General features: G+C 36.7%; 1 pseudogene; it reads left to right on the top strand.

Moving 5' to 3' along the window:
* Positions 1-4,532: 4,532 nt before the first annotated feature.
* On the top strand, positions 4,533-8,930 carry LOC122138146 (annotated as a pseudogene).
* Positions 8,931-9,941: the final 1,011 nt, after the last annotated feature.

Raw genomic sequence — 9,941 nt, forward strand, 5'->3', positions numbered from 1 at the left:
AAATCAGTTGTTAAAATTTATGAATGGGCTCACATACTGACAACATGAAAGCTTTCCCGTGCTGATTGATAATTCAAGACAAAATAAAAAAAAAAAAAGAAAAAAAATGGGTTTTTCAGATGGTATTTGTTGAGCATCACCAACACTGCTCAATGTCAAGTACTCAAATATTAACATTAGGTTTCCCCCCCCGCTATGCACAATAATTGATCAAATGCTTGGTTGGACATGTTTAGGAACTTCAAAATTTTGTTAGCCAGTAAAGATTTTGTTTGCTAGTTTTATTCAGAAACATCTATTAGATTGATTCAAAATTAACAGTAAACAGACCAATTTTATAATGTTAATAAAGATTTCTATTTTGCAAATAAATTGCTGTTCTTTTTGAACTTTTCTATTCATTCAAAATAAAAAAAAATATAATCAGGGTTTTTTTGCCCCATAAAAATATTCAGCAGCACAACTGTTTTCAACAGTTAAATAATTAGAAATGCAAATACAGCAATATTAGATGAGTGATTTCGGAAGGATCATGTGGACACTGAAAAGACTGCAGTACATGATGCTGAAAATTCAGCTTTTCTTGTGGCATCACAGGAGTAAAGTACATTTTCAAAATAGAAAAATAATTTTCTCTTTTTTTTTCAGATTCATTGGCAGGTGTACTGAAATTTTTACAGACAATTCGTACAAGGACCTTTATCTGGCGTCTCCCCCCTGTTCATAGTCCCCCATATTTTTCCCACTAGCAATAGTCTTTCAGAAACAGTGGACAATTAACTGCAGTTGGTAAAAAAAAGTGGACTGTGTGGTAAATATTTTATGGAACACTTAAAGTTTAAAAAAAACTACAACAATACAAATAGTTTAATGATAAGCCTTTGTCTCATTTCTGATATGTCCCACTTGTGGCTGTTTTAAAAACGTTAATTTTTTTTTTGAGATATGCCATGATAGCAGTTTCAGTATGAAATACAATTACCTTTTTGCTAAATGTAGTGAAAAACAGGGAACACTGAGGTCCCATTACATGTGAATATAGGCGGGTGGGTTAGGTTGAGATATTTAGAGAGGCCAGAAAGTGGGGTGAAAAGTGCCCCTTTTTATCAAACTCCCCCTTAGCCTCTGATGTCACACTAAACCGACAAGATGTAAACTCTCATTTGAATATATAATTGAGAGGAAAACAAAACTCTTCCAAATTTAAAAAAAAAATTGCCTTGGTCTGGGGCTATCTAATACAACAATAAGACACAATTTAAATGTGGTGTGTTCTCAGGATCAGGTACTCCACACCTGCATTTAGTTTTTTTTTATTTTATTAATTTACAATGACATTTGTTTCCAGGTTATTAGCATCTTTAAAACTCACTTTACAAAATGTGATTTTCCCCAAATTAATAAAATAATAATAAAATTACATTTAAATGTTTAAGAAAATTTTAAAGTCACCTTTAGGCAAATCTAGAGAGCCCTGGTCCCCCTGGTTGAGATCCACTGGCATATATTTTTTTTGACAATAAACTACCTGAAATTGTTTATTTTTCACTCTTTGTTAAGATTGTCACACAGTTTATACAATATAGACCAATGTTTTTGTGATCAGATTTTCGTAGTTTTCATAAATTAAATGTTTCTGATTATTAAAGAGTCTGGACCTCTGGAACCCGGATAAAAAACAAAATGTTTAAAGAAAAACCAGACATTGGTAAGTGTGGTGAATGTGTTTTGCGGTGTCCATTTTCAACTGAAATAGTTAAACTCTACACTTTTTGCCCTCAACACAGGCGGAGGCTAAAGTTCACCAAGAGAGAGAGAGGAAAGAGAGAGAGAGGGAGCAACAGAGTGAGGGAGGAGGGAATGCAAGGGAAAAGCAAGTAGCAAAAAATCACATTTTTCAAAGCAAAAGGACAACAAGTGTCTAGACTTAATAAAGGAGCTGAAACAGACGAAGAACGCTGGAAAATGAAGAGAAGACGAACACTATAAAGAAAATGAAAAACAAGCTGTTAATGTGACAAGACAGACTAACTGAACTCAAAGCCTGAGACAGAGGTGAATTTGAGCGGTGTGCGATATTGTTTTGCCGTGTGTCTACATCTGTTTGCCACACAAAGAGTGGGTTGGTAATTGCTTCAGTGACCAGGATATAGCTTCTGTGAGCAAATTATATACAAAACACGGCTGCTTAACACTTCCGAACGCAAGAGCTGGAGGGGAGGAGAGGGAAGAAGAAGCCAGAGGAGAACGAAGCGGCCGGGCTGTCGGCCTTACAGGAGCAGCCTGGTGTGGTCTCTAAAACTGGGATCAGGGCTGTCAAAGCGCTGCTGAAATCCCGGCCATGGGAGATCTGGAGCGAGAACGGGCTCGTCGGCCGGTGCAGAGAGGATGGATCGGGCTGATGGCGAGAGCTCGGAGGAGGGAGACATGGACAATCCACCTCCTATACTTCCATGAGCTGGAGAGGCTACCGCCAGAGGAGGCCACGAGGCAGAGAGCTGAAGTAGACCAGCTGTTTGCAGTCAGTATGGTGTCTTTCTGATCAATCTATCCAAGCTTCATCCAGTAACACGCAATCAGAAATGTCTAATATGACTGTAGTGTCTCGAATGTTGTTATTCTAAAGAAAACATCATCTAAAATCCACCACCTGGCATCTTCTCAACTTCCTGATTTTACTCCACAAAAATTCTTGATTAAACCTTTTTTTTTCCTGGCTCATTCAATGTCTTCTTTCTTCTATTCCTTTTCTTTGGCTTCCTCTCTTCTCTAGTGCTCTGCTTCCCAACTGATGGGGTGAATAAAGGAGGTTCCACCTTTTTTAGTTACTAATTACCCACCCTATTCCATTATTCTCTGGCCATTTCAAACTTTTTAATAAATGAGCTACATCGACTGGTTAAAATTAACAGAGTGACAGTGTCCATCGCTGTGTGTGTGTGTGTGTGTACACACATGACTGTGGTGATATTGTAAAGATAGTGCTGTTGTGAGGGGGCGTTTTGTTTTCTAAATGTGTGGCTTCTTGAATAGAGATAAAAAATGGAATGCATTTATTTAAACCTCAAAAGGAATTTGTGAGTGATTTGTATAGGGGAAATGCATTACTGTTGGATATGTTTGTGTGTTAGTAAGGCTTCGTGTGCTTGTGTTGAATTCAAGAGGGTTATTTGCAATATCTTTTACTGGACTTTGGCCCCTTGTCTCTTGTCTTATCTTACAGTGTAAACATTGCACCCTCTCTACCTCTGTATTATCTATCCTTTCTCTTCCCCCTCACCCTTCTCCCAAAACATTTTTTTTAAAAATAGCCTTAAATTTAATAGCCTTAAAAATAAATTTAATTAGGTATTTTCAGGAAAACAGTGCCATTAGTGTACTATGTGTTTGTCTACTGATTTAATTAACAGAATAATGTACTTTCACATGACACTTTTATAACATAAAATATGTTTTTTATCTCTTACTTGGAATATTTATTTTTAACCATTATAATAATGTACTAATATATATATATATATATATATATATATATATTATATATATATATATATATATAAAATTCTAATATCAGCCACTTTGCAGCCTAACCAGCACAATTGCATTTTAAAGGATTGATTCATTAAAAGCTAAATTCTAACTTAAATTAAAATATTATGCTTATTTTAAGAAATTTGTATGTTCCTGACATCATACTTAATGGAATGAAATCATCCATTTTATTTGATAACAGCTCAAATGAGATAAATTTCTTCATTGGTCTTAATTTGTTATTGAGCATTTATTTATTACTATTTAAAACATCTCAATGTATGTTAAAATGTAAATTGCTTCTATATTGCACAGCTGAAATTTTCACCACCATTACTGTGGTCCCATCAGTGTCACATGATCCTTCAGAAATCATTCTAATATGTTGATTTGCTGCTCAAGAAACCTTTTCCTTCTTATTACCAATGTTTAAGACAGTTAATATTTTTGTTGAACCTTCTTTTTCAAGATTTTTTGATTAATGGAAAGTTTAAAAAACGAGCATTTACTTAAAGTCTCATTTTTGTAACATTATACATATGATATGATCTGTACTAAATCATGTTTGATCAATTTATTGTCATCCGATTCGTTGCTGAATAAAATGGTGATAATTTATTAAAAAAAAAAAATCCTACCCCCAAACGTTTTGAATAATGTTATATAATATGAGTCTTACTTACTGTGGCTTAGTTTTAAATAAATATCGGCATATTTTTGCAAAGGTCATAACCACATATTTGGGGGTTAAAAATCAACTGGAAAATCATGGAAAAGTATGACTCTTGAAATTTAATTAATTTTAAATATAATTCTCAACACGCGAGAATGTGCACACCAAAATTATCCTGAGAAGCGGTTAGTCAGTAAGTAAATATCATGTTAAAGTCTTCATATGAATTTCACTAAGACTTTGTTTGGAATATTCAGAAATGCCTATTATAATGTATTCATAGGAAAAAAAAAGTATTGGGTGTGTGTTATGAGAGGATCCTTGCACAATGGCTAAAAATGATAAAAGCTATATGCAGCAGTGCACAACCTACAAACCAGAGAGAGGTAGTGGAGTCCCACCCGCCTCAAACCAATCCCATCTCTCCCCAGCACCTCACCAAGGGCACACCGATGAAGAATCAAAAGCGAGCTGGTCTGTACAGCTGGTATGTCAAGAAAAAGGCAGAGATCAACCAGCGTGAGTATGAACATTTCTTATTTCTCTTTTTTAATTTCATTTTAAGAATTACACTAATGATTATCTCACCCTGATCAAATGCAGAATTCACCAATGCCAGTCGAGGTGTTGTGTCAGGAGAGGAATCCGGGGATGATGTAAGAAAGGGACGGAGGAATCGATTCAAATGGGGCCCAGCATCCCAACAAATCCTGTTTCAGGCCTATGAACGACAGAAAAACCCCAGTAAGGAGGAGAGGGAGGGACTGGTGGAGGAGTGCAACAGGTAAGGAGTGAACTGGGTACCAACTCAAAATGTTTTTAAAGGTATGCCATAATACCTGTTGAATGTATATGTGTTTTAGAGCAGAGTGTCTTCAGAGGGGAGTTTCTCCATCTCAGCTGGCTGGCCTAGGCTCTAATTTGGTCACAGATGTCCGTGTATACAATTGGTTTGCAAATCGGCGTAAAGAGAGGCATTTCGCACACAAACTGGCACTGGACGTGCCCTATAGCAGCCAAATCAGCTCCCTCCACAGGCCAGACACTACCATCCATATCCTTCACCAGGTATAATGTCAATCGGGCTCATACCTATCCCATTTGTTGAATCATTTTGTCAAGTGCATATAAAATACTTTTTTTAATGACAATAGGTTGGGGGGGGTTTTAATAATTCTTCCTAGATTTCTCTCTCAATATGACCTGTTTTCACCCCACCCTTTCTCTTTTGTTGATATCTTGAAGTTCTGAAGTACAGCCAGCCAGTTCTGAAGTACAACCAGCCAGTGGTTTGTGAGAGTCTGGGCACAGTGAGATGCTCCAGTGGTGAAGACCGATGTGGCGGCGGTCGTCTAGCCAGTCCTGTTCAACTAGAACCCAGTCATACACTGCTGGATACACACCATCACAAACCAGTGAGATTACACTACTTTACACAAAACACCACAAAAAATAACATTTTAAAGGGGTCATAAGACGTTGCTAAAAAGAACACAATTTTGTGTATTTGGGGATCAAAAAACACATTATTTTCCACATACTGTACATCATTGTTGATCCTCTATGCCCTGCTTTTTCTGAAACGCATCGATTTTTACAAAGCTCACTCGGTCTGAAAAGTGAGGTGTATGCTGATTGGCCAGCTAGCCATTGCTTTGTGATTGGCTGAATGCCCTCAAGCGTGTGACGGAAATGCTACGCCCCTTACCATACTGTGATGCCGTGTCCCGGCGCGACAACATAAAACCAGTAAAACCCATTACAAACGAGGCATTTGTTGCATCCAGTGGGGACATAATAACTGATTATAATGACTTATACTGTCATTTTACGCGTTGTGTTTCCCCAAAACTCACGTTTGAATCATCAGTGGCAAATTCTTTAGATAATGACAAACAACAAGACCTACTCTACACTGCCCAAAACTCACGTTTGAATCATCAGTGGCAAATTCTTTAAATATGAAAATGTACTTACAGGCTGTGTGTCAGAAGCACCAGACTGTCCTTTATAATCCATAACATCCCCACCACACATAAAAATACTTTGTGTGTAGACGGCATTGTAGGCTACTTTCCCAGGCACACATCTGAATATTTGGGTTGAACTGTTCTGGAACAGTGTTGTAAATACATCTTAACCATTGATTTCTAGTTGTGTCCTCTTTTGGAAGGCCAAACAAAGTAGCTTAGCTTTCACTCGGAAACACACAGCGTCTCCCACACTCATGGCAGCGGCAACAATACTACAACAAAGTTACGCCTTCTTTCTTTGCATAAACATTTGGGCGGTGTTATGCAAACTTTCCCACACAGCGACGTAGACAAGTGGGGGCATGTTTGAACGAGGGGTTTTAGGAAGGCATGGTCGAGTCTTAACTTTTCTAAAGAATATCTCTTTGGGTTTGAGACTTTAGTCTTTGCAACTTTAGGGATCTTATCTATTCACTAACAGCTTGTAACACTCCAAAGAAAAAGGAAAACTTGAAATCTCATCATATGACCCCTTTAAGTGATCACTGACTGATTGCTTTTATCTCACAATAAGTTAAGAAGGTCGGAAATTAAGTTATTAATTTAAAACTTACTTAGGCAGCGGCTAATTGCACGCTAATTGTAAATACCGATAAATTTATATTTACACTATTTAAAAATTGCAGTATTTTCTGCTATTTTATCACCTTAGTGGTGTAAATTGAATCTATCGCCATTATATTATTAAAGTTATTAAAATAAAACAACATTAAATAATAAAATATAAACTATAAACTATCATTTTTATTAGAATTATTAAATGGATTTTGCCTCATTGGGACAATAAAGCCCTCCCTACACCTATCTTAACCCTAGCCTTTATTTTATTTTTCCTTTATTTTATTTTTTTAATTAAATGCCTTTCCGATGTGATAAGAACTGTGCAAAGGAAGACAAATTAGTTCGGCAAAAGGTGGATTGCTCGCGTCATAAATAATTATCACCTAGTTAGCACAAATAGGTTATTTGCACATTTTTCACATTTAAAAAGCACCATTTTTTTTAAATTGTTTCTTATTTCTAAACCTGTATGACTCTCTCAAAAGAAGATATTTCACAGACCTGTTTTTTGTCCATACAGTGAAAGTAAGTGGGGTCCAAAACAACTCCACCAACTTATATTTTAAATGGACAAAACACTGGGGACTTTTAAATCTTCCTAAATTGATGACAGAATTAAAAATTTTTCCATTGACTATACATTTAAGGCAAATGTAACTCAGGTTTCAGAACCTGACAGGCAAAGTTTCCATTTTCTCTCTTAGGCATCTGGTGGTGGCTCCTTACCTCCAGTCAGTACTCTCACTTCCCTGCATGGAATGTCAGGACCCTCTGGTACCCCCTTCAGGACTGATCATGGCCTCCCTACCAAGTGTTATGAGTCTGGGGGACTCTTCACTTTTCATAGGTACAATTCATATAGTGATCTGGATTAAGAGTTAACACCAACACACTGCTAATTAATACTAACATGTCTTTTACTGTAGGCTTGACGTCCTCTCAAACACAGACGGTCCCTGTCATCAATAACATAGGGGGAGGCTTTACTACCCTTCAGCCAATCTCGTTTCAGCAGCAGCTTCACACCTCACCTCAGCAGCCAATAACGCAGCAGCTTCAGAGCCACATTTGCCCAAGCTCCTTCATGGCAACAATGGCACAGTTGCCATGCCACAGTATGTACTTAATTAGAGGTCTTAGTAATGAATTAGTGGGTGCATCAAGACAAGAGTCACTATTATAGTAACTACAGTAGCCTTAAAAATGTTAGACAAAAAAAAAAATTCCATGAACAATGTATAAATAGTCTTTTTGCCATAACGAATTGAGAACATTTTTAAAGACCAGATAACTTTGAACACACATTCTACTAACATTACTGGAAGACTGTCTTCATAACTTTGATAGAGCATAAGCCAAAGTTCTGAAAATGCTACCAGTTAGCTGGCTAGACAGAACACTTTATACTAGAAAGGCGGTGATGAGTTTTAAATGGACAAGCACCATACAAAGACTTAGTTTGACTCATTTCAGAGATGTAGTGTCGAGTTAACCAAAAATTCCACTTTAATACTGCATGTGTTTCAGTGTACAGCAAGGCAGACCTGAGCTCTTACTCCTCCAGTCTCCTGTCCCAGGCCATGCTCATCACAGACAGCAACAGCATTGGGACCCTGACTAACCTCACAGCTGTTCGACAGGCATGAACCAAACACAAACTCATCACACTGACATGATTACATGCACATCATTTTCAGATTAAGGGCTATATAATAACCGGCTTGTGAATCTACAGCAATTCTTTTAAACGATCTATCATTTTCCTGTCCCATCAGATTCTCACCTCAGATCCTGAGGGTCACTCAAACACTCCCATTGAAGAGGAGTCTTTACATCTGCAGTCCACTTCACCTGAGCCAGGTACAGACCCTTGCAGACCCTTGTGCTTAATCTAGCTATATTCAGATGTTTCTGTTTTAAAACATCTGTTTAATTACATTTCCAGTGTCTTCAGGCAGTTTGGAGCTCTATCCTCAGACACACACAAGTGAAACCCATCCTTCACACCTGCTCTCCTCTTCACCCGGAGATATAGACCCTTACATGCCTACACAGATGGTCTCTACTGCACAATAGCTGCAGCTACTGATGTTAATACCAATGAGAGCTGGTGTAAAATTTTAAATACATTAGAGAGCAAAAATAAATATTAGCAGTCCTTCTAAAAAACAAACTGCCACTTTGCTACCTGCTGCCCACATTGAGGAGGAAGAACAACCTTTAAACTCCATAAAATTATCAAAACCATTTAATTATTCTCCATAAAAGAACTGAGTTTAATTCAATATGGAATCTTTTGTGAACACTGTACATAAAATTACTGTAAAAAATACAAATGTCATCATTCTAGATTTCTGTGTCTTGTCAGGCTGTAAGACTGATTAAAATGAATAAAAAGTTTTGAAAAATACTTTCTGGTAAAATGGCAAAATAAACATACATTATTGATGTTTTAGAGGGGATTTATAGCATGAAAACCTGTTTCTTGCTAATTTAGAGTCTTCTCTAAGTTTTGCAGTCAACTGTTGCTATACAATGAATGTCATAAAAATATACTGTACAAACACCAAGAACAGCATTTATAGGATAGTAGACCTTAGTCACCATGTTGAATTTTACGCAGATGAAAAACAAGGCTGTATAAAGGTCCTAGATTTCATATTTACAAAAAAATCACAAACTTTTTTTTTTTTCCCAGAAAGGACGTTTCATCAACTGAACACTGTTTTTAAACAACAGTACAATCCTATAAACACACAGCACTTATGTATCCCTCACAGCCTCGTTTTCATTTCAGTCAAAAATTAAATATGGCATTACCCTGACTGAGGTCTATTACTTCAAACAATAAATCAGCACTTCTTTCTGCCCTCAAAAGTGATGATAAAGACATTTATTATGTTACAAAAGATTTCTATTTCAGATAAATGCTGTTCTTCTGAGCATTCTTTTCATCAAGGAAACCTGGAAAAATTGGAAAAACTCTTTTCCAACATAATAATAAATGCTTTTTGAGCAGCAAATCTGAATATAAGAATGATTTCTGAAGGATCATGTGACTGGCGTAGCGACGCTAAAAATTCAGCTTTGAAATCACAGGAAATAAAAATGACAATTTTTACATATTCTCAAATAGAAAAACG

This window comes from Cyprinus carpio, chromosome B8 (genome assembly GCF_018340385.1).
Source record: "Cyprinus carpio isolate SPL01 chromosome B8, ASM1834038v1, whole genome shotgun sequence".
NCBI classification, from domain to species: domain Eukaryota; kingdom Metazoa; phylum Chordata; class Actinopteri; order Cypriniformes; family Cyprinidae; genus Cyprinus; species Cyprinus carpio.